This window comes from Hevea brasiliensis, chromosome 13, assembly GCF_030052815.1.
Source record: "Hevea brasiliensis isolate MT/VB/25A 57/8 chromosome 13, ASM3005281v1, whole genome shotgun sequence".
NCBI classification, from domain to species: domain Eukaryota; kingdom Viridiplantae; phylum Streptophyta; class Magnoliopsida; order Malpighiales; family Euphorbiaceae; genus Hevea; species Hevea brasiliensis.
The window spans coordinates 15,976,454-16,003,227 of NC_079505.1; the positions used below are offsets into that span (position 1 = coordinate 15,976,454).

The following is a 26,774-nucleotide window of genomic DNA, read 5'->3' on the forward strand; positions in this document are numbered from 1 at the left end:
CGAATATGCATTTGGCAGGGTTCAATTTCAGCTGGTATTTCCTGAGCCTTTCGAATACCCTCCTCATCACCTGCACGTGGCTTTCTTTTCCTCTGGATTTAATGATCATATCATCCACATACACTTCCACTTCTTTATGCATCATATCGTGGAATAATGTGACCATTGCACGCTGGTAAGTAGCACCAGCATTCTTCAACCCGAAAGGCATGACCCGATAGCAAAACACTCCCCATTGAGTGATGAAAGCAGTCTTATCCTTGTCTTCCTCGTCCATCGGGATCTGATTGTACCCTGATGCCCCATCAATACACGAACATCTGCCCAATCCCGCAGCATTGTCAACCAACACGTCAATGTGAGGGAGAGGGAAATCGTCTTTCAAGCTTGCTTTATTAAGGTCCCTGTAGTCAACACACACCCTGACTCTCCCATCCTTCTTCATTACCGGGACGACGTTAGCCACCCATTGGGGGTATTTGACTACTTCCAGGAACCCAGCGTTATACTGTTTCTTGACTTCATCCCGAACTTTGAGCAGTGTATCGGGATTCATTCTTCTTAACTTTTGCTTCACAGGGGTTGCCCCCGGAATTAGGGGAATTTTGTGCGTTACTATTCGGGGGTCCAAACTGACCATATCATCATAGCACCAGGAAAATACGTTGAGGAATTCTCTCAGCAAACTGATCATATCTCCCAATTCTTCACTCTCCACTACCTTGAGTTCCCTTTTTACTTCTTCTGTGCCTAAGTTTACGGTATGCGTTTCATCTCCACAGGGCACTAGGGAGGGTTCATCCTTTTCACTGCTTTCTTGTGTAAGGTCTTCCTCAGAATCACTTGAAGTAATGGCAGTTATGGGGATTTCAAAATTAACCAGAGGAATTTCTGAGCCTATTGGATTATTAGGTGTTAATTGACGAATGGTCCTGAATGAATAAAAATAGAATATATTATTAAGATGGAATTCAAAAGAAAAGAAAGAGAGGATTGGATTTAAAATGTGCTATTAATTCATTAACTTTGATGCCATAAGAAAAAGGTCCATTTACAGTTTTACACTTGTCACCATGGACAAAATGATCAAGTGTTGATAACCAAAGGTACTTTACTCGAAATTGAGTACAGGGATGTCCTCTGCCGTCCAGTTGTCTAGTTCTTGCCCCTCAGCTATCGGTGAGACTAGGGCTTCATACAAGGGATCGGAATGGATGACAGCAATGGATGGTTCATCGGGCGATTCTTCTACCTCTGCCGGATTTTCAATGACCGTCTTGGTGAAGACTTCCGTGATTCTAGGGACTACCTTCCTTTTTCCCATTTCCTGGTCGAATCTCTGATCCCGAAGTCTGTTCCTCATCCAGAATCGCCCATCCATGAGGGCGTCTTCCTCATAACCCAAACCGCAGCGGCCTACCTTCTGGATAGCCGGTATAGGTTCAACAATCCCTTGTAATGCAGTGCCTAGCCCCTTGCCTTCTTCGTACCCATTCTTTAACATCACTTTGGCTACCATAGCCATAGCCCCTTCACTTCTTGAGATGGTTTCTTGTAATTCGAGGGCTTGGAAGGAGCTTTCCAATGACTCCTCAGCTGCCTCCACATAGGGAAGTGATTGTGGCTTGGTGACTAGTAAGGCTTCCTCTCCTTTTACTGTGATGATTTTGCCGTCCATAATATATTTGATCTTTTGGTGCAAAGTTGAAGGAACGGCATTCGCAGAATGGATCCAAGGTCTTCCCAATAGCATAGTGTAGGCCGGCTCAATGTTCATCATCTGAAACGTGACGTTGAAAGTACAGGCACCGACTTAGATTGGCAGGTCAATGTCTCCCAACACTTCTCTCCTTGTACCGTCGAAGGCTCTCCCACCATAGCGCTCTGACGTATATCAGATTGGTCAACCGGCAATTTGGCCAAGGTGGTATTAGGCAGTACATTGAGCGCTGATCCATTGTCAATAAGGACCTTGGCCACTATACAACCTTTGCATTTCACAGTCACATGCAGAGCTTTAGTGTGCGTTAAGCCAGCAAGGTCTATCTCTCCTTCTGAGAAAGTGACAAAACTGGATGCCTGGATTTGTCCCACTATCTTTTCAAACTGCCCCGGAGTAATGTCGAGGTTCACAAAAGCTTGATCCAGGATTTTCTGCAAGGCTTGCCAGTGCACTTCTGAGCTTAGGATCAGTGATAACAGCGAAATTCGGGCAGGCGTTTTTCTCAACTGCTCCACCACATCATACTCGCTCTGTTTCATTATTTGGAGCAGCAGTTCCTCCTCTTCTTTGTGCTCAGCAGACTCTACTTTTTCTGTCTTTTCAACCTCCTCTTTGGTGTTCTTCAGTGACTCTCCCATTTTTACTTTCCCTTTTCTCTTTTCTCTTTCTTCGTTACTATAACACCTCCCACTTCGAGTTATGAACTCGACCTCTTGCTCAAGGGAGGAGGGCTTTGTGGTAGTGACGGGTCGGGGATCAACTTGGGGAGCAACGCTGGTGGCAGGTCTAGCATAAGTCATCTGAAAGTGTGCATGAGGAGTGAAACATGGCTTAGGAGGTGCCTGGGGTGAAGCAATGATAGGAGCCGGTGTACTGCTTGAGGCTCCTTGAGTGAAGACTTGGAAATTGTAGTTCCAAGGTACGGCGTGGGTGTTGGTAACAGGGAGCTGAGATGGGGCTCGGATAACCGTTACTGGTGGCGAGGCTACTGGGGGTGAGAAGGTGATTCTGGGTTTAGAGGTAGAAGCATTCTGGCTGTATCTAGTCGTGTTCACTCCCTCTTCCGTCTTCAACCTTGTCTGGCATCTCAGGACTTTGAGAGATAACAAGTTCCGAACCTCTTACCTGAATTCCTCACAACCCTGCAGCTCATGATCAGCTGCCCCTCCATGGTAAGGACACCCCATACCTTCTTCCGATCCCGTTTCTTGAGGGCAAAGGTAGCCTTCCCTTATTGCCATAGCAAAAATTTCCTTAAAGTAAGGAACCAGCTTGTCTACTTTCAGCGCTGATCCTTTTCCATCAGGCTCTATCATGTTTACACCACTGCCCGCATTATGGTTAGGCAGTGGGTTTGAGGTAACATTGGGGAGGGAACCATTCCCCTCGATTTTTAGCCATCCATTTCGGATTAAAGCGTGCACTCTACCTCTGAGTGCACCACAGTTATCAGTCGAATGCCCTTGTGCTCCCCCATGATACTCACAACGGGCAGTGGTATCATACCACCTGGGATATGGAGGCTGAATTGGGTCAAGGGGGACTGGTACAATTTGGTTTATACTGATAAGGTATCGGTATATTTCACTGAGTGGGAGGGGAAGAGGTAGATCCGGGTTTCTTGGGGGTCTTGGGTTGTTCTGTGGTGGTCTTGGTTGAGCAGGAGGAGGAGGAGGTCTTGGTTGATAATTTGTAGGTGGGGGATATTGTGGGCGCGGGTGTGGATAATTTGGGAAAGGAGGTGGGATATTTGCAACTGTTTGGCCGTGAGGGGGAGTATACGGCCGATTATTATTTTGAGGGAATGTGGAATAATTGTTTTGACGGGTGACAGAATGTACGTCACCCTCCTTCTTCTTGCCAAAGCTGGCAGTCTTCTTCGCAGGGTTCTCAGCCAACTCCTGCAACCGTCCCATTCTTAGATTGGCCTCTATTCTTTCACCGGCCTGTATGATGTCAGAGAAGCTGTTGGAAGTGTTCCCAATCATCAAATTGAAATAGGGGGCTTTCAAAGTCTCAATGAACAGAGAGCACAGCTCATTGTCGGTCACCGGAGGGTGTACTTCTGCCGCCTTTTCCCTCCATCTTTGGGCATACTCCTAGAAGCTTTCCCTGTCTTTCTGCACCAGGTTCTGAAGGTCCCTCCTTGTGGGGGCCACATCGCAGTTGAATTTGTACTGCTTGAGGAAAGCATCGGCTAAATCCTTCTAGGAGCGCAGTTTGCTCCTGTCCAACTGAATACACCACCTCAAAGCTGCCCCGGAGAGACTCTCATGAAAGAAGTGAACTAGCAGCCTATCATCATCTGTCAGGGCGGACATCTTGGCGATATAGGTGGCCAAGTGAATGCGAGGGTCTGAATTCCCTGTGTACTTGTCGAAATCAGGGACCTTGAACTTGGGTGGCACCACCACATCGGGAACCAATCTAAGTGATGCCACATCGACTGAACCATACATATTCAGCCCTTCAATTGCTCTCAATCTCTCCTCTAGAGCAGATAGTTTCTCACTTTCTTTGGACTGACTTTCCCCTCCCATCGCATGATATGCTCCCCCGGCCGGGAGCTGAGGGGTGGAGTAAACTGGAGGGATTAGGATCGGAGGGTGAGGCTCGGTATTTGAGATAGCCGGGTAATAAGAGAAAGGCAGGTCATTAGTCATGGTGACCGGATTGACAGTGACTGTCGGGTCCGGGATAGGTGATTGAAAGGTGAAAGAAGTTGATGCTTGGTGCGGATCATTTGTTATAGGTGGTGGTGGAGGTAATGGTAAGTTAGGCTCTGCTGTGGGTTTATTCTGGGACATTTCCCTCATTAATCTCATAAGTTCTGAGACTTGATCTTTCAGTTCGGAGACTTGCCCCTGTAGGTTCTGTACTTATTCCTGATCTTCCATTATCTTCTTTGTCCGAGATCTCGTTAAGTACACTTGCTTGGGTTGAACCGTGTGCTTGGTCAGACTTGCTTTGTTTGAAGCAATATTGATTTCCTGTAAGGAGAAAATTCCAAATGAATTTTGAATTTTGCAAAGAAACTAAAAGTCCTGGTCTGGACGAAGGATACAGTGGCATCTGGGAGCCGAAATGAAATCTGGGAAAGGATAATTGCATCAACTTTATCATGGCATCGTTCGATAGTCTGACTGTGAATGACTGGATTGAATGCGCATTTATGATACCTGTCCATATAGCGCACTCAATTTTTCACATAACCCTAGCGAGGAAGTTCCTACGGGAGTCATATTATTCATTCACAAATTTGCTAAACAATGGTCCAAAAATCATTTCATTAACTGAATAATGTGTACACCATATTCTTTACATCGGCCTAGGCTCTGGGAGATTCTTTATAATGAGATGACATTTTCTGAGATACTCATATAACCTTTCTTCTTGTTTGGCAGGGTCGAATGCTTTCAGAACGTATTCAAATTCAGGTAATAGTTCTTGTTTTCCCTGTGCTACCGTTCTTTCTAACTGGTCAACATTTTCTTTCAACTCTTGATAGAGAGCAGCTTGTCTTTCCTTCCCTTTCCTTTCCTTAGCACACTCTTTCAAGATATCGTTGATGAGTAGTGCCTGTTCTTTCAATTCGAGCTTCTTCTTTTTGTTTTCTTGTTTATATTCTTCAGCGAGCACCTCTTGGTATTTCATCTTTTCCTGAAGCTTACTATTCTATACTTTCATTTCTTCGACCTCAGCTTGGAGAGAGTCTTTTTCCTTTTCCCACTGTATCTCTTGCTCTTCGAACCCCATCCTTTCGGCCCTTGCCTCTTCCTTGAGTCTTCTAACTTTTCTTTTAAGTTTCTGCTATTGGTCCTCCAACTGTTTTATTTGTTCTTGCAGTTGTGAGTTTTCAGTATTAGCCTTTCGTAGTGAGTCATCCAGACGGTTATCCGCTTCTTCTAATAGGACATTTTGGCGCGGGTCGCTGTCTTCGAATTCCACAGTTGAGTATTCTCGGTCCCTGTCAGCTCTCCATTTAAGATAATCGCCCGAGGCACCTGGGCCTTTAGGTGATCTCTCCATCAGAGTGATGTTTTCCCAAGACTTGCGAGCCATTTTCAACCCTTCCTCTTCCTTGAGTTCATGGTAGAAGTGACCTTGGTGGTATTCTTCAATGTTGATCATGGACTGTGTTGAGCCAAACTGCCTCATTACCAATGCCGGAGTGTAACTTGTGTATCCAAGCACTCGATTAGGATACCGATCGATTACCCCGCATCGATCGTAACAGTTGGCTCGGCGTCCACAGCTTCCTCCAACAGTAATCATGGCTATTGAAACTCGAAATCCGTTCCCACCACTGCTGTTCATTCTTCGGACTGATTACTAACCGGGTCATCTTCTCGATGGGAAGCTGGTCAAGGTACCAAGTCAACCCCTTTGTCTCCACAGGGCATATGTGACTGATAATCCAGAGATATAACAATTGAGAACAACACTTGATGGACCCTTTACCCTATTATCTGCAGTAGGTAAGGGTTAACAGGGTTTCCACAAGAATTGCCGGTATCGGATTGATCCCCTGCCTTTCTACCGTCCAAAATACTTCTACCGCGCTGCAAGTGATGATTCCCAATGGCCCCGGGAACAAAATCAGGCCATAGATTCCTAAGGCGAGTGCCATTGAAGCTTGATCCCACTGTTTCTCTTGGAGGTACTGATCTAACCGCTTCTCGAGGTATGTCCAATACCATCCATGCGTGTTCCCTTTGATTGTTTCTTTTGACTTTACCTCTTCTGGGGAAGTACCCAACATATGTGCCAATCGTTTCCAGGTCTACCTATGTTCGAGGTGTAGGTAGATTCGGTTCTGCAATGAGTAAGGAATCCCTAGTAATGCCTGATATTCTTCTATAGTGGGAACTGTATCAATGTCATTGAAAGAGAATACCCCGTACTTAGGATTCCAAACTGACAGCATGGCCTTTAATGCCGGGATTTGGACCTTAACTCGCATTAAGGTTGCAATCCTCTCGTATTTCTCTTCAAATCGTGCCTTGACCTGATCGGGAAGCGACCTCCATCCATTAAACAGACCCTCAAGACCGTTCATTCTGACCTCTATTTTATTCAGATCTGATGAAGGTAGTAAGCTAGCATGTGCCTTGGAAACATCATTTTGCGAGGGTACCGGACTATGAGCTGATTTGGACCAAAGTTTAGCATTCTGAACCTCTTCTGCCGACTGACTCGAGGACGCCATGATAAAAATGATGCCTATCCTTTTACATACTCTTGGTTTGGTAATTCCTGCGAGAAAACCCGTTAGCAAGATAAATTAGGGTAATTTTGAATCATACTGTTGACAGGGTGGCACATACACATTTATCAAAGTAGGAAAATGTGTAGGTGTTTCAGTAGAATTCAAGATTACCCTCACAAAAACGAACAAAAGGAAATTAAAGCAGAATAGGGTAAGAGTAAGCATGCCCCTTTTGTCCTATAATAGGGAGACTCCTGATACCGGATGAGCGCTACCTATTTGGATAGTTCTATCTTATAAGGCAGTTTACTACGGCTTTCAGCTATCGTGATAGTTTAGCTCAGGATCTAATTTTCTAAAAGCCACAGGTTCCCAAATTGCCCTCATCAGAACAAGAGAGCCCCATTCTACCCCCATGATATTGTCGGGAAAATTCCACGGGTATCACGGTGAATAGAACGAGTTTCAATTTGAGCAGAAGCCCTCACGGATACTAACGGGGTAGAACCCACGGGTACCGCTACATGACTCCCTCCTACTTTCCTAAAAGGGTAAGAAAGCCCGGGTATAGGGCCAAAGTGTGTGAGGACATCGTGTGAGTGTTCAGTGTGTGAAGGGACACCTTTACCTCTTCCCAATTCAGGGGGATTTTATTTTTCCATTTTTCCCCTTTTTCTTTTTTTTTGAAACGAAGAGCACTGTAAGAAGTAAAACAGGCAAAACAAACAAAATAGTTAGCAGCAATAACAATAATTAATGTATAAAACATCGCCGAATGAGCCCATCTAACTATAATTTGATCGGACAAAATTAAATCTACCTTTGGACCACTAGACCGGGGTTAAGTCAGTCTTTGGCCGTCATCCTCAGCGGAGTCGCCAAGCTGTCGCAAGGGATTTTGCGGTCGCCTGGACGATCACTCACCGAAGTGGGAAAGAGTGAGGAGTCGCCACCTTAGTTTTGAGGGAAACTAAAGAAAACCATTTGGGAAGACAAATTAAAAATGAAACCACTTCTAGACAGAGATTCTAGGTTCGGGGTCCGTAAACGGGTGGGGAAGGTGTTAGGCACCCCACCTCGTCCCTTAATAAGGGTAAGTAGATTTAATTTCACGTTCCTCGTAAATTAGTTAAGAGGGCTTGAACGGCAATGTTAATCCTTTTGACAAAAGGAATATTTGATCTTTCACTAAATTCGGATTACCCAGATACATAAGTAAATGAGACAACCTTAGTGAGTTGACGTCGCGAATCATTTTTTGGCTTTGGGATTATCTTGCGTACAGGTTAAGATTTGGTGTGAGAATCGGATAAGAACTCTCCTCCAATCTCTTTTAAGTTATTTATTAAAATTTTGAGTGGAAACCGGATAAGAACCCTCCTCCGATCTCTGTTAAATATTTATTAAAATTTTGAGTGGAGATCGGGTAAGAATCCTCCTCCAATCTCTGTTAAATATTTATTAAAATTTTGAGTGGAGACCGGATAAGAACTCTCCTCCGATCACTATTAAATCATTAAAAATTTTGATTTGAGACCGGATAAGAACTCTCCTCTGATCTCTATTTAATTAAAGTTTTGAGTTGAGAATCGGATAAGAACTCTCTTCCGATCTCTTTTAAATTAACAGGAACCTGAATGGGATCTTTCCGATCTCCCGAATTTTAATTCCAGCTACATGTCATAAAGACCTAAAGATAAGAATTCTGGCGTTCAAAGGTGCTAGGGATAAGGTTTCTTTTAACTAATTGGTATTTTTGTGACTAAACGGGGGATACTAGACTTGATTTACCAATCTTCCGTATAGTCACCTTACCAATACCTATTAATGTCCGATCTATTCTGTTTCATTTATTTTGGTTTTATTCCACTTTATGGCATCTTGCCGAATTGCCATTTACGTCAGCCTGATAGTTTGGCTATTTTCCTGACGTGTTATTCAGACTCTCCCTTTTAAAAGAGACCCTTAAGTTGCAGTTACCCACATTTTACCCAACCAACCACTCACACGCCACTAGGAGCTAGAGAACTTGCATTCAGAAATGACGAAGATAAATAAAATGATGGACTAATCACTGAAGAGATAACTCGGGAATAACATTCTTTGGGGTCCTTTTGCACAAAATGAACTTGGAGAAAATCGCATATGTAAGAAGAACAAAGGAAGTGCGAAAAGTAAACGTAAACACTTAATAAAACAGCAATATGAGCTCTTACCTGTAAGGAGCCAAATCTATTGAAATAACTACGGGGTGACAAATAGTGATAAGACATCGGACTGATTAGCCTGAGGGCTGATGTTCGTCGTGAACTGAAGTGGGCTTAGCTAAAATGCAATCAGATTAAGATAACAACCGAGTGGAATGAAGTTGAGCTTGGACAACGGGAATGAAAACAAAGATGATAAAGGGCTAAAAGTGAGAGTATGACCAGATACTGAACAAACTGAAAATGTAGAGTTCCAGTATTCAGAAACCCCTTCAAGAAAACACTTCAGAAAACTAGTTTCAAAAGTCTTTCTAATCAACACTTTTAAGTAGCAGAGTAACAAACTGAATGAAATTTCAGAGTTCTTCCGCTATAATAACTGCCTCTCTTTTTGCCCGTCCCTTGAACAGTTTTTCATGCAGGTATTTATAGGAATCGGGTGCTCCCCCTGAAGGGTCAGGATTTATTTTGAGGGAGATGGAGGGTCAAGATTTCAAAGGACATGATCGGATGTTCAGGAATTAAAGAGAATCGAAATGAATGGCTGAGATCACTCTTTAGAATATTTGTCCTTTTCTTCTTTCAATCTGACGGTCCCAAATCTTCTTGTTCAGGCTTTGATCCTTTTCCGATGGACTTCCTTACTCCTCGACTGAAAATTTACGATCCCGGTGATCGCATAACCTTGTCTGATGATGGTGAGAGAACCGGGTTAATTGACCGATCTGGATTGCGGACCTTGACCATGCCGATCCCGAGTTGTTCAACTGGCATAATCAGCAGACTGATTTTGGCCGAGCAAATTGCTGATGCTTCGCTGACCCTTGGCGGTTGCTTCCTCAAGTTCATTCGGCTTCTCACCACATTGAGTGTTCCGACAGCGGTTTCCTTCCACATTGGGTGTTCCGACAGCGGATTAAGCTCTGGTCGGCGACACCCTTGGGATCAGTTATAAACACGGGCCTCCTTAGATAGGATGTTCCGCTGATCCTTAGATCGGCCTTTTGATGTAATCAGATCTCTAATGTATTCCGATCCTTAGATCGCCCAAATTATGTAATCTGACTTTTGGAAATGTATTCTGATCTCTTGAGATCGCCCAAATTATATAATCTGACTTTTGGAAATGTATTATGATCTCTTGAAATCGCCCAAATGATGTAACCCGATCTTTTAGAAATAAAGATCTTATTTTGCCAATTATCATTTTATTATTATTGCCTTGGTTATTTTCCGATCTCTGATATATTTGTCCGATCTGGTTCCTAACAAAATGACTCTTTAACTGATCCTTTATTCAAAATATTCAACTTATTATGCCGATCTTCAGTTAACCGATCTCTTTGGAATGTTCGAGAGACGTGTCAGAACAGCTGGCAAATCTCGTTAACCGATGCACTGCCTGGAACCTCGTGAGCATTAAATGCTCGGACGAGTATAAATAGGGGTGGGGGGGTTAGCCATTTGCTTCTGTATGTCATTTCAGTCTCTCGCTCACAACCTCAAAGTTCTCTCGTTTATTCAAGTTCTTCCGACGCCGATCAGACTCCGGTAAGGACTTTGATCTTCTTTTTAGTTTAAGTTCTTTATTTCTTTTGAAAATGAGCGGTGCCGAAGGTCAGAGAGCGGCGAGCCCTCCTTCCATTCAGTTCTCATGGTCGTCTGACGAAGAAGAGGTGGTCGGGCCAAGCGCACAACCAAAACCTCCTAGGGTCTCCGTTCCAGGTCGGGGGCGGATCGTACCATTAAGGCATGCACCTTCTTCAGGGAGGGAGAATCTTCCTATGGACGAGCTGCCATCGATCTTGCGAGAATCCGATCTGCAATCATTTAGCCAGGAGTACAATATTCGTCCCGATTCGTATGAACTTATCCGGTGTCACGGCTATCACCGAGCCGATTACTTCTTTGAAGAGAATGACAGGGTTATGGTATACGAGGAACAGTTAAAGGCCGGTCTGCGGTTCCCTCTAGACGATTTCTTCAAGGAGGTCTTAAAATTTCACTGAGTATGCATTGCTCAAGTTCACCCCAACTCGTGGCGGATCTTGGTAGCTTTCCGAGGCTTGTGCCGAGCTAAGGGAATCAGTCCTACGGCTAAGGTGTTCGCCGAATCATAGGTTAACTCGCGAAAGGACGGCGAGCCTTTGGTTCTTTCAGGCGAAGCCTCATTGTGGGCTCTTTACCGATCTGCCCTCCTCCCTTAAGAATTGGAAGAACCGTTTCTTCATTCTGAGGAGCAAAGATCCGAGCTGCTTTGAGGACTTCCCCCGTAGCTGGTGGCACCAGGGGCCCTTGCTTCCGAAGCGTATCACCCTGAACAAGGAGGAAGACCTAATAGTGATGGAACTGAAGAGTCAGGTGGCCACTCAAAAGTTCTCCTGTTTAAATGCGGTGACTGCCGAGCTGCACCATTGGACCATACAGCTGATCACCGACCAAGATCACGAACTTCCGCTCTCTGACCTCGGCATTGGTAATTTCTACATCTCAGATCTCAGGACCTTAGCGATCTCACTGACCTCTTCTTTGTGCAGGTATGGCGGGTGGTGAGGGTTCTAGAAAGCGAAAGAAAGAAAGAGAGATCTCCCAGAAAATAAAGGAGATGAAGCGTTCTGCACGACTTCGAACACCCGGCCATGAACCTGGGGGGACACAAGGGGACCCGCCTCGACCTTCGGGACCGCCGATCACAGAAGCTGTCCGATCTCCTCCTCAACGAGAAGAGTAGCCACCACCTCCTTCAGTTGCTCCAAGCACAGAAAGGGGTCCTTCTCAATCTTCTCGGAGGGCCTCTTCTCGTGGCGCTTAAACGCTGATCGACTCCCTGAAGAATAACCGGACTGTTTGGGAGAACCCCGGTTTTGCCAAAGTCTTGGGGTCTTCCATCTGCCTCCGAGAGGATCGGGACAGGCTATCCCCGGACAGCCTCGATGACATCTTGACTTGATCCATGAGCCTGAACGTGGAGTGCCTGGTGAACCAGACTATAGTTCGGGAAAAGGCTCATCGCCTGGGTAAGGAAGTCAAGAAGAAGAGTGAGGAAGTGGCTTCCCTTCGATCCCAACTCTTATCCACTCAGAATTACATCTCTCAAGTTGAGGGGCGGGCGAAGTTCTATGAAGACAAGCTGGCCGAACAAAATCATGTTCTGGCTGAAAGGGATCGTGCTCTCGGGGAAGTCCATGCGCTTCATGCCAACGAAGCTGCTCAGGTCGCTCAACTTATCGAGGAGCTTAAGGTGAAAGATGAAGAGACGGTGACGGGAATAGCCGGTGCCTATGTGAATGCTCACCAGGATCTCTTGGCCGAGCTCCAGAAGCGTTACCCGGAGGAGGACTTCTCTTGGATGGCCGACCTGGCTCCCGGGGGCGAGGGTGAGGATAGTGAGGAGGAGGCCGAGGGTGAGAGAGAGAGTGAGCAAAATGTAGATCAGGCTGGGGGTGATCCTCCAGCTGAATAACTTGTACAAATTTTGAAACGAAATGGAATTCCTCTTTTGTTCAATGAATGACTATGATCGGAAAATTTTTAAGCACTTGATTGTCTGAGTATATTGAAATAAATGAAAGCGATTATTATCCTAAGTGTGAGAGATCGGAAAACACAACATGCATGAGATTGGTAAGGAACCAACGCTAAACGGAACTTAATTGAAAATTTGGCTTGAACATCTAAGATCGGGATCTTCATTAAACCGTATTAGAACCTTAGCTTGATTATTCCTAAGCTTTTAAAAGGGAGGTCGACCATGAATACCGGCAGCAAAGATCTAGTGTTAGTTCAATTTCGTCTGACAAGAGAGATCGGGAATATAGTTAACTGGTCAGGATATTTGACAATTGGCTTGAGAGATCGGTGAATGATTTGAGAGACCGATAAGGCTTTAACGGACACGAGAGCTTAGCATTAACTCAACTTTCTGTGAAGAGAGATCGGAACTGTGGTTAGATGGCAAGAAGAGACTTAGTGCTAGAGATTGGTTTCGAAGTTTATTGATTCTGGGGATCGGCCAAAATATGGTGTCGACACATCCCACATAAGTTTCACTTCAATGAAGATTACAGAACCAGAATGGATTTTCGAAAGTTATTCCTACATTCTTCTCTTCTAGTCCTCCATTTCGCATTGTCTTCTTCCAAAGACACCATAACTATAAACCAAACCATTCATGATGGTGACTTTCTGATCTCTAGAGAAAATAAGTTTGCATTAGGATTCTTTAGCCCCAAAAGTTCCAGGTTTAGATATCTTGGAATCTGGTACCATAAAGTCCGAGAGCAAACTGTGATGTGGGTAGCAAATAGGGATGATCCAATCAATGGTTCCTCGGGAGTTCTATCAATTGACCAATATGGAAATCTCGTTCTCCATAGCTACCATAACCAGAAGGTTCCTGTATGGTCTACAAATGTCTCGATGGAGGTTCTGAGATACTTGTGTTGTAGCTCGGCTCTTGGATCTGAAATTTGGTTTTGTTCGACGATAGAAGTAAAAGTAATCTTGTGTGGGAAAGCTTTGATCATCCTACGGATACTATGCCGCCAGAATGAAACTTGGGTTGGACCGAAGGGCATGAACCGGTTCTGATATCTTGGAGATCGTGGTGACCACAGGCTGAAACTTCTCACTTCAGATCAACCCAAAAGGATCACCACATGTCTTTATCTACTGGGGTATAAAATATATTTGGCGAGGCATTCCTTGGCCCTGGAAAAGTTATGTAGATATATTCAATGCTAGTTTTGTTAGAAATATGCCATAGAGTATATCATTTAGTATGTATCTTATACATATTTTATTAATAATAAAATGCATTTTCACTTTTCCGTTTACATAATATATTTATGTGTAATAGAAAAAGTCCATTGATATTTTGTTAGAAATTCTATTCTTAAGTTGTTAAGAATATGAGTGATAGTATTTCTAGTACAAAGTATCATAAATTGGTTTGTAATCGAGGATACTTCACAATAAAGACATGACTTATCCATAAAGATTGCAATCATGTTTGTTCCCAAGTTATTTATATGAGATGTAAATAAGATGGAATGGTGAGTCACATGCCATATAACAAACATGATAAGCACTTATACATGATAAGTAGGCTGAACCAGTGATATTTATGACAAGCACATGGAGTTTACTCTTATCAATGTATTGTCATAAATCATATCAGTGCATATAATCTTTAGACCTGAGATAGCACAGTTATCTTGTATATAGGTGGTTTGAGTTTGATACTGCTTTCATACTTGTACTGTGTATGGGTATATGGGCATGTGTTGGCTCCTACTAGTTATATATAGAGGTAGGTGTTGATCAAGATGGAATTTGTTACCCTAAGTAAATAGGGATAAAATCCTATGTTCATTTAATTGTTCTTGATGTTTCAAGTTCGTGGCCAGGGCAGATAGATTTAATCAGAAAAGAGTTTCTGATGAGAAAATCTTTTTAATTAAGAACTGGAATTAAAAGAGAACATAATATTCATAGTAAATGGGATATGACATAAACCATGACTCCAACTTGAATTGAGAATTTGTAATAGAGAGATTCTAGTGCATGGTAACATATGATTACAGGTTCATTTAAGGTAAACCTTATTACTAATTGGGTTTCTATGACATGCTATGCTAGGTGTTAACCATAGTCTATGAGGGGCCTAAAATGATTTAGAGAAATCATTTATTGTAAGAAAGAGTTCTGATGATATTAAGAGTTAATATCATATTTCATTGCACATACACAAGTAATCACCAAGTTAAATGTAATTTAATTAATTAGTTAAAGAATTTAATTGATTAATTAAAGAGGTTTGGTTTACAATTAAATTGCAAAGTCCCTAGCATGGCTTGAAACCAAGTCTAGGTTATTGGATATATAGTATAAGTTAAATTTATATTTAAAGTGTTTAAATATGAATTTAATTATGAGAAATTAATTAATAGAGATTAATTAATTAATTTATATTTGATATAAATTGATTAGAAGGAGAGAAATAATTATTCTGGGTTAATAACTCAAAATTAAGACACAAAGGTAATTTGGTCATTTCAAAGGGTGACATGTGGCACAATGAGATGGTGACACATGGCACTACACATAAGCTTGCCATTTGTCTTTTAATCATGTAAGATGATCAAAGTAAAGATTAAATCTAGGTTTGACGCTTGGCACAATGTGATTGGGTCAATTAAACTAAGAGCCAATCAGAAGATGACATGTGGCTAGGGTTTTAAGTGATGACCTAGCTATATGAGGGAAAGGATGAAAGAACAAATAGAACAATCTGATTTTCTCAAAAGAGTTGCTGCCACCCTTGTCTTCCTCTTCCTCTCTTCTTATTCATCTCTCATCAATTCAAAGAGAATTGCCAACATTCTCTTGAATTAAAATTGCTAGAAATCGTTTCTAGTGTCCTATATACATCTATAACCTCTCTGAAGGCAAAACCTTAATTTCTAATTGATTGGAAAGGCTTGAGAAACTGTTCAAGGGGCTACCATTGGTGATCTTGGTGTGGACAAGCTAGAGGGACAACATCTGGGGTCCTAGGTGCTTCACAAAAGTACCAAACACAACTACAGTGCATCAAAAGGTTAGTGCACATGTTCTTGATTTAATCTAGGGTTTTAATGAATTAATCTGTTAATTCTAAAAATCTTAAATGGCAAACATAGATCCAAATACATATTAAAAGAGTTTTAATATGCAATTGAACATTGAAATCAATAGGTAAAAATTGAATCTTGCATGATACATGAGACCCTAGAAGAAAATTTTTGAATTCAATGTTCTAATCTAATAATTTTTCATACTTCCGCTCCTTCAATTGGTATTAGAGCCACTATATTTGCCATTTAGATTGTTTAATATCTGATTTAATTGTGTGATTTGATCATAAGATGATTGATCTATTACTGGTTGCCTTCACCAAGAGTGGCGGCATGGTGTAGTGACCACAAAGCATGCGCATAGTTTGAGCACCATGGTATGCGAAAAGGTAAATGGGTTTGTATGTGCAAGTATTGTATGATCTAAGGCCCATTTAATGACTAATTAAAATGTTTAATCAGGAGTTTGAATCACACAATTAAATTTTGATTCAAATCTAAATTTTTAAATTTGTTTGAATGTGATTCAAATATGAATTTTTAAATTTGTTTGAATGTGATTTAAATCTGAATTTTTAAATTTGTTTGAATCATATTTAAATCTGGATTTTTAAGTTGCATATGAGATATTCAATTTAATTTAAGTATGTATGTTTTATTTAATTGTTAAATAGTGATATGCATGATGGATGATCATGGACAATAAAAGACCAATGTGATTGGATTTATTTCTTTTATGTTTCTTTCGGTAGTAAATTAATTAATTTATTTTAATTTATTTTAGTGGCATGTATTATAAAGGTTGTAATATTTTTTGCGTTGTAATTTCATTTATTTGGTTCTTGTTAATTCGCCTTGGTATGCCAAGGATTACTATGTAAATTAGATTGCAAGAAGATCAAGGAGGTCAAGAGCATTGGTGGGACTAGTGGGAGGAATTCAAAATTAAGTGTTGATTATGTACTCCTTCAGCAACTCTTGTAATATGAATGAATGAAATGCACCTAGGAATGCCCTGATTCAATTCTCGGTGGCTTAGAATTGAATCCCTTAGAAAGTCCATGATCATACCATATTTATTGTTTATCCATGAATGCATGAGATGTATAGGATTGTATGCAAGTATATGATATATTCATGCTAAATGGATAAGTGCAAAGTGAGACCATAATAGTAATTAGGACGACCACAAAATCTTCAAAACAAATGATTAAGTGGGAAATGATATAATTAAAGTAATTATAACATGGGCCTTCCATTGAGGCAATTATTTTAAGAAATTTTAAATACTTGCATATGATGCAATTAATTTAAGAGATTTTCTTAAGAGTAATTATTAAGCATGAGATGTTGTAAATATGTAAATAGTTAGGTGGCCAATAATAGATGTGCCTGAGGACATTAAAATTATTTGTATGTTTACTGGCTCAATGGGATCAACTTAACTAATGTAAGATAAACCAATAATGGATGTGCTTGAGATTTTGAGCATTAGGGACTAGGTAAAGGATTGAACCTCACATGAGATGTGATGGGTAAGGAGTTGCTCACTTATAATTTATTGTAATTCCAATAATGGATGTGCCTGAGGATGATCAATAGGATTATAAGAATTCAATCACCCACTAGAAATCTATCCAACTAGGATTTTCGTTTTCTAGTTTGGAAGTGTAGGATTCGCTAAGTTAGTGGGAGGACCAATTTGATTAAAAGACCATAATCATTTTGGCTAAATACATGATACATTTACTAATTAATCTGGTTATTTTCTGCAGTTAATTTTCTGATAATAATGAGCACACCATAACCACCACCATCCAATATCCTTATAAGCATACTTGATCGCAATAGGTTGACAGGACCTAATCTCTTTGATTGGTTAAGAAATTTGAAACTTGTCTTGAATCTTGAACTTATAGGATATGTTCTAGACTCAAATGTTCTTGGTCCCTTACCTCTAGAGGCCACTCAAGAGGAACATGAAACTTTGGGCAAGTGGGAGGAGCATGATATGAGAGCCAAGTGTTACATGCTTGCTTCTATGAGTAATGAGTTACAAAAGTAGCATGAGAACATGCAGAGTGCGAGTGAGATCCTCCTTCACTTATAAGAGTTGTATGGTGAGCATAGCAGGAATGCTAGGTATGAGATATCTAAACAGCTATTCCGCATGAGGATGTCTGAGGTACAGAATGTTGGGGATCATGTCCACAAGATGATTCGGCTGATTGAGCAGCTGGAACATCTTGACTTTAACATAGATTTCCAACTGCAAACGGATTTGATCCTTCAGTCCCCTCCTGAGTCATTTGGAAATTTTGTGACAAATTTCCATATAACTAAGCAGGAATGCACCTTGGCTGGTTTACTCAATATGCTGGTTATTGCCCAAAAGAATATGCCAGGCAATAAAGGAAAAGAGGTAGCTTTGATTGCATCTTCTTCTACTGGAAAGTCCAATAAGAAGAAGGGTAATAAGAAAAAAAAATCTCAAATTCCTGGTCCTTCCAAGAAGATAGCTAAACAAAAAGGGAAGACTAAAGCTGATGGAGGCAAAGAAAAGTGTTTCCACTGCCAGTAGGATGGGCACTGGAAAAGGAACTGCCCAGGGTATCTTGCTTCACTGAAGGACAAGAAGGATACACATTCGGAAGGTATGTCCATATCTTGTTATTTAGATTCTGATGATACTCATAGTTCATTTACAGCTTGGCTTTTAGATACTAGTGCCAGTTCTCATATTTCTTATGATATGCAAGAACTAGCAAAAAGTAGCAGCTTGCGTTCTAGAGATGTTAGACTCTGGATTGGCGATGGCTCAACTGTTGAAGCTTTAGCCATAGGATTTAAATCTTTTTACATGTCTGGACATGTTTTGTGTTTGGATAATATTTTATATGTACCTGATGCTTTTAAGAACATCATTTCTATATCTAGTTTGACTAGAAATGGCTATGAATTTCAGTTCACAGATGATGTTTGCAATATTTATTTTAGAAATAAATATGTTGGCTCGGGTTATATGAATGATGGTCTTTATTATTTAGATAATAATGATAAACACAAATTGAATGCAAGTGATCTAAATGAATGCAATGCCATGGTGAAAATCAACTCAAGTTCAAAATATATTTGGCACTTAAGATTAGGTCATGTTGCAGAAGATAGAATTGCAAAACTGGAGAAAATGGAGATTCTATCCTCATTGGGTTCTGAACCTACTCCAACTTGTGAATCCTGCCTTCAAGGCAAAATGACCAGATCACCCTTTGTTGGACAAGGGCTAAGAGCTGAAAATATTTTGGAGCTAATACATAGTGATGTATGTGGTCCATTTAAAGAAATGGCTAGAGGTAGTTTTCATTATTTTATTACCTTTACTGATGATAAATCAAGGTTTGGGTATTTGTATTTGATGAAATACAAACAAGAATCCTTTGAAAAGTTCAAAGAATTTAAATCTGAAGTACAAAATCAAACATGAAAAAGTATTAAAGCTCTTCGATCAGATCGCGGAGGTGAATACTTGAGTATTGAATTTGATAAATACTTGAAAGAGCATGGCATTGTTTCTCAGCTAACTCCTCCAGGAACACCACAGCTGAATGATATATCTGAAAAGAAAAATCGTAGCCTATTGGATATGGTACGTAGTATGATGAGCTATACTGATATGCCAATCTCCTTTTAGGGATTTGCATTAGAATCAACTTTGTATGTTCTGGATAGGATTCCATCGAAATCAGTATCTTCCACACCTTATAAGATATGACATGGAAGAAAACCAAGTCTTAAGCATGTTAAGATTTGGGGTTGTCCAGCTTATATCAAAAAGCTGAATACTGATAAATTGGAAACTAGATTAGAAAATGGTCGATTTATTGGACATCCAAAAGAGAGTTTTGGATATTATTTTTATTTTCCTACATCACAAAAGGTTGTGGTAAGTAGAGATGCCACATTTCTTGAATAACAGTTTGTTCAAGAAGGAGGCAAAGGAAGGCAAATAGAGTTAGAATTGGAGAATTCTGACCAACCAACAGATCAGATGGATATAGATCCATCTAGTCAACCTACACCTGTTGATGAAACATCTACTGTAATTCCTCGCAGATCAACCAGGATTTCTCACCCACCAGTGAGATATGATTTTCTTCATGAAGAAAAATAAGAGTTGTCTACTCATGAAGAAGTAGATCATGGAGATGATCCATTTACCTATGAAGAAGCTATATTAGATATAGACTCTTCAAAATGGATTGATGCTATGAAATCTAAGATTGATTCCATGTATAAGAATCAAGTTTGGGATCTTGTTGACCCACCTGAAGGTATTGTACCTATAGGGAACAAATGGGTTTTCAAGAAGAAAATTGGTTCTGATGGAAAGGTAGAAACCTATAAAGCAAGGCTAGAAGCGAAAGGGTTTCGCCAAAGGCAAGGAATCGACTATGAGGAGACTTTCTTGCCTGTTGCCATGCTTAAATCAATTAGGATTCTATTAGCAATAGCTACATACTATGATTATGAGATTTGGCAGATGGATGTCAAAACAACTTTTCTCAATGAATACATTGAAGAAAACATTTTCATGGAACAACCTAGGGGTTTTGAATCCCAAGATGGTTCCAAGGTATGCAAGCTAAAGCGATCCATTTATGGGTTGAAACAAGCTTCGAGGAGTTGGAACATCCATTTTGATGAAGCCATTAAGTCATTTGGTTTTATTAAAAATGAGGATGAGCCATGTGTATATAAGAAGGTTAGTGATAGTGCTATCACATTCCTTGTCTTATATGTGGATGACATTTTGTTGATGGGTAATGACACAGGTATGTTGACAACTGTAAAGGTATAGTTGTCAAATACATTCTCCATGAAAGACTTAGAGGAGGCAACCTATATTCTTGGGATTCGCATCTATAGAGATAGAGTGAAAATAATAATTGGTTTATCCTAAAGTCTATACTTGGAAAAGGTGTTAAAGAGGTTTAACATGCTTGATTCCAAGAGAGGATTGTTACCAGTGAGACATGGTATCCACCTTTCTAAAGAGATGTCTCCAAAGACACACGAAAAAAGAGATAAAATGGCTAAGATTCCATATGCTTCGGCTATTGGAAGTTTGATGTATGCAATGTTGTGTACTAAGCCGGATATAGCATATGCTGTTAGTTTGACTAGCAGGTATCAATCCAATCCAGGTTTGGAACACTGGATAACTGTCAGGAATATCCTTAAGTACTTGAGAAGAACTAAGGATTTATTCTTGATATATGGAGGTGGTGACTTGCAATTGGATGGTTATAATGATTCTGACTTCCAATCAGATATCGATGATAGAAAGTCTACCTTTGGTTATGTGCTCATTTGTAATGGAGGTGCAGTCAGTTGAAAGAGTTCTAAACAGAGTATGACTGCAGATTCCACTACCGAGGCTGAGTATATTGCCGTATCAGATGCTGCAAAAGAAGCTGTTTGGATAAAGAAGTTCGTGACAGAACTTGCAGTAGTTCCTTCCATTGAGTCAGCAGTTCCACTCTACTGTGACAACAATGGAGCAGTCATATAGGCTAAGGAACCCCGGTCTCACCAGAAGTCCAAACACATAGAAAGGCACTACCACATTATCAGAGAAATAGTTGGGCGAGGCGATGTAGCCATGTAGAAAATAGCATCAACTAAAAATCCAGCTGATCCATTCACTAAGCCTGTGTCATAAACTCAGCTAGACCTACATCTTAAGAAGATGAGTCTAATATATTGTAATGAATGGCTCTAGTGCTAGTGGGAGATTATTAGTAGTATACCCTAGAGCATATCATTTAGTATGTATCTTGTACATGTTTTATTAATATGTCACGACCCAAAATTCTGAACCGTGACCGGCGCATAATTTAAGTATTCTTAAATCATGCAAGCCTTATCAGAGTATCTTAAATGAATATATTGTCACTTACTAATCCCAAAAATAGACAAAATCCAAATAAAAAAAATGCTGAATAAACATCATAAATATCCCATAGGTAAACTGTGGAGTCTCTACAGATTTCAATAAAAACTTAAACTGTTCAATAAACTAAACTAATTATTAGCCCGAGAAAACATGAATTCGGGCATACCATGAGAACAAATCAAAGTTGTCCCTCTCCAGAAAATGGACTGAATATTTGGATCGGCTGCAGAATTCTACTGATCCAAAGCAGTAATGCAGAAAACGTGGTTTGAGCTAGATGCTCAGTGAATGATAATTATAGCACACAACGGAATAGGAACAGGCAGACGCTTGATTGATTTCACAATAAATTTTCTAGTCAATAAAATCATGCTCATGCTGTCAAAATCATTAATAAAATAACTTCATAAAACATATATGTAAAAGAAATTCATTTAATAAAAATTTTATGGTACAGTGCACCAGGGTGATGATACCCCACATCACCAAAGGCCAGATGGTAAGCGCGCTACCAGATATCAGATACCTTCCTCCTCCTTCACAAATATCAATGCATATGATACTAATGCAAACCATAAACTGCAATGATGCATGACTCGACAATGCAACCTAATACCATGATAGTCCACACGGCGGGGCCAGATAACAGAAACAGATACTGGGCACAGGTACCAATTCAAAATAGAAAATCAATTTGTACAAATCAATCAAAATCAATAAAAAATTTCAGATAGCAAATAATAACTGATAGTGCAATTCCAATAGTATATTTCAATAGTTTCAGAGAGTCAATAAAATCAAATCAATCTCAAATCAATTCAGTAACACATCGGTAAATTTTATAGTCAAATATCAATCAATATAAATACATTAAAGGCCTGTTCCCGGAATCCTAATGGGTCTAATGCAGAGATAGTTGACAAAATCAATTATTTAATCAAAATTGAAATAAAATTCAATAATAAAATAAAACTCTAGAAAGTCACATATAAAATAATTATTAAAATATTAATTTAAAATTTCATTTAATAATAAACTTAATACTAAGAAATTTTGAAAGGGATTAAAACGGTGCCATGTACTATAATTACCACTCACCTGGAACCTCCAAGACAATAGTTATTTTCAATGGAAGAGAGACAATTTCAACTGACTGATTGAATATTCAAATCTCCTACACACCCAAAATATAAGAAAGAAAAAGGAGAAATATATATATATATATATATATATATATATATATATATATATATATATATATATATATATATATATATATATATATTTGCGGAATTGGATCTGTGCACGTGGGATGAACGTTTTGCTGATTTGCGGTGGAGGATTTGTGCTGTGGGAGGAATGGTTATACTGATTGATATATATATATATAAACGTGATGAATGGAATGGGACGGGACGATGGGACGGGACGAACAGTTATACATTTATATATATATATAATAATTAATTATTGTCTAATAATAATTATGATCAATCCAATTTGATCAAAGAAGAAAAAAAAATAGATTTCTAGAGTAGTTATAACAGATCAAGGAAAGAAAATAAAATTAGATTCACTTATTATTGAACAAAGAACGAGGATTTTTACTTTGAAAACAAAATCGAAAGTGATAAATTGAGAAATAAAATTTTAAGAATTATCTGCGCACATCAGATTATTTTATATATATGCGTATAACAATAAATAAAAGATTATGAAAATACCTGTTGAGAGTATTTGGTAGGAAAAGGAGGTGACAAACAGGTTTTGAGAGCAAAGTTTAGCAAAAGAGATGATTAGGGTATATATATATTTCAAGAGTTCTATTAGGTGTAGAATGGGATAAGAGTTATTATTGAACTGGCTTGTTCAGATTGCAGATATATATTTAATTTCAAAAATAATATATATATCTAAAAATAAATAAGCAGACCATCTAATAAAATATATATATATATATATATATATATATATATTTTTATAAATATATTAAATTATTGTTAGCTAATTAAAATAAAATAATAATAAATAATAAATGTATATGGGTTTTCACATAATAATAAAAGGCATTTTTACTTTTCCGTTTACATAATATATTTATGTGTAATAGAAAAGGTCCATTGATATTTTGTTAGAAATTCTATTCTTAAGTTATTAAGAATATGAGTGACAGTATTTTAGTACAAAGTATCATAAATTAGTTCACAATCGAGGATACTTCACAATAAGAACATGACTTATCCATAAAGATTGTAATCATGTTTGTTCCCAAGTTATTTATATGATATGTAAATAAGATAGAATGGTGAGTCTCATGCCATATAACAAACATGATAGGCACTTATACATGATAAGTAGATCGAACCAGTAACACTTATGATAAGCACATGGAGTTTACTCTTGTCAATGTATTGTCATAAATCATATCAGTACATATAATCTTTAGACCTGAGATAGCATAGTTATCTTGTATATAGGTGATTTGAGTTTGATACTGCTTTCATACTTGTACTGTGTATGGGTATATGGGCATGTGTAGGCTCCTACTAGTTATATATGGAGGTAGGTGTTGAACAAGATCGAATTTGTTACCCTAAGTAAATAGGGATAAAATCCTATATTCATTTAATTGTTCTTGATGTTTCAAGTTCCTAGCCAGAACAGATAGATTTAATCAGAAAAGAGTTTCTGATGAGAAAATCTTTTTAATCAAGAACTGGAATTGTAACACCTTAGGCAAATCCCACATCGACAAAACACGGGAGAGATGCTGGGTTTATAAGTTGATGGTTCGTAACTCCTAGTGACGAGTTGTAAAACCGTGAGGGCTTCGGCCCAGAGCGGACAATATCACTAGTGGGCCGGGCCATTACATTTGTGGTATCAGAGCCGCTCCGCGTGCAACCTTGAACGATGGTGGGGCAAACCTCAGCGAGGACGCTGAGTCCCATAAGGGGGGTGGATTGTAACACCTTAGGCAAATCCCACATCGACAAAACACGGGAGAGATGCTGGGTTTATAAGTTGATGGTTCGTAACTCCTAGTGACGCGTTGTAAAACCGTGAGGGCTTCGGCCCAGAGCGGACAATATCACTAGTGCAAGGTGGTTTTGGTGTAACAAACCAGGGCAAGGTGGTTTTGGTGTGGTTTATAAGGTACATATATATAACTTATGTGCAAATGTCTAAAACTATGTATATGTGCCTGTCTTCGTCTCTAGTTGTTGTGAGATTCTAAATGTGAAAACATGACTGTAGGTTAAATTGTCTAATGGAAAGGAAGTTGCTGTGAAAAGACTTTCAAAAGACTCAGTGCAAGGAATAGATGAATTTAAAAATGAAGTTTTGCTGATTGCAAAACTTCAACATCAGAATCTGGTGAAACTCATAGGATGCTGCATTCAGGGAGAGGAACCGATGCTAGTTTATGAATATATGCCAAACAAAAGCTTGGACTCCTTTCTTTTCAATAAGTCCTGTGTATATTCTACTTTATTTAACATTGTATTCCACAAGTTGTCTAATTCCATCTGGTAAAACAATATGAGTGATGGACATAGAATGCATAAATTGGCACTGATTCAATTAAAAATCTTTTGTTAGATGAAACAAGAAGGTCAATTTTGGATTAGAGAAAACGCTTTGATATTATCGTTGGGATTGCTCGTGGAATCTTATATATTCACCAAGATTCTAGGTTGAGAATTATCCATATAGATCTAAAAACCAGCAACATTCTATTGGATGAAGAAATAAATCCAAAAATTTCGAATTTTGGCCTAGTTAGAATCTTCAAAGGCGACCAAACTCATGAGAGGACAAACAGAATAGTTGGAACATTGTAAGTGTACCCACACACCCAGCAGCTAGACACACAGAACCACTGCTAAGAATACCATTCTATCTTACATTAAATAATTTGAATGGAGCATTATAACTATTTTTTTTCCTGTTTTTCATATGCAGTGGTTACATGTCTCCAGAATATGTGGTATTTGGAAAGTTTTCAACGAAATTTGATGTTTTTAGTTTTGGCATCATATTATTAGAGATCATTACAGGAAAAAGGAACAATAGTTTTTGTCAAGATGATTCTTACCCAAGCATGATAGGAAAAGTAAGTTAAAAAGTTATGGGTAAATTATATTAATCATCATTGAATTTTGCATCAATTTTCTTTGTGGTCATAAAACTAGAACTTATTGCAATTTAGTAACTGAAATTCGATATTGTTGCAATTAGTTTCCTGACTTCAGTGGGAAACCACCAGAAATCTGACATGGTATTCAATTTGGGGCTAGTTTTGTAAGGCTTCTTCAATTTGATTTTTGATCCAGACCTCATTTTTAGTATTTATCTTGACTTGTGTATCATGTTAGATTTCCAATGAAATTCTTATCAAAATCACCACTGTCAAGTTAGAGTGCACTAGTTGGAAAAAAAAATAAATAAATAAAACTTGTGATCAAATTATGAAAAGTTGAATTTTTATGACCACAATAAAAAAAATCCATGTAAATTTCAGTGAGCATAAAAATATTTTACCCTTGAAGATGCTTATAATACCTAATTATCTTCTGAATTGTAATAATTTGTTTATGGGTTCAACTAATGATGAGATGTTATAGATATGGCATTTATGAAGAGAAGAGAGAGCATTGGAGATAGTTGATTCATCGCTAAAGCATTCTTGTTCTCCTGATGAAGTATTAAGATGCATCCAAATTGGGCTCTTATGTGTGCAAGAAGATGTAATGGAAAGACCGACCATGTCAACTGTCGTTCTAATGTTAAATAGTGAATGTCTTCCTTCTCCTAAGCAACCTGTATTCACTTTCAGAAAGTCTAGTATTATTAGTTCTAGCTTATTAGAACCAAAAGAAGGATTTTGTTCTGGGGATGAGGAAACAATTACTAAAGTTGTATGTCGTTGAATATCTCTCTCTTCAATTACATAAATTTTTAGTATAGGGATTCAGGATATGCTTCTTTTGATATTGAAATTTTTTTTATTTAGACTTGATTCATTACGAATTTGGACCCAAAATGTAAATATATGTGA

General features: G+C 39.1%; 2 pseudogenes; both read left to right on the plus strand.

Annotated features, from left to right (window-relative positions):
- Positions 1-26,774, plus strand: part of LOC110654966 (G-type lectin S-receptor-like serine/threonine-protein kinase At1g11410) — a 58,521-nt pseudogene that overhangs the window by 13,582 nt on the left and 18,165 nt on the right.
- LOC110654965 (cysteine-rich receptor-like protein kinase 15) lies at positions 1,224-25,990 on the plus strand (annotated as a pseudogene).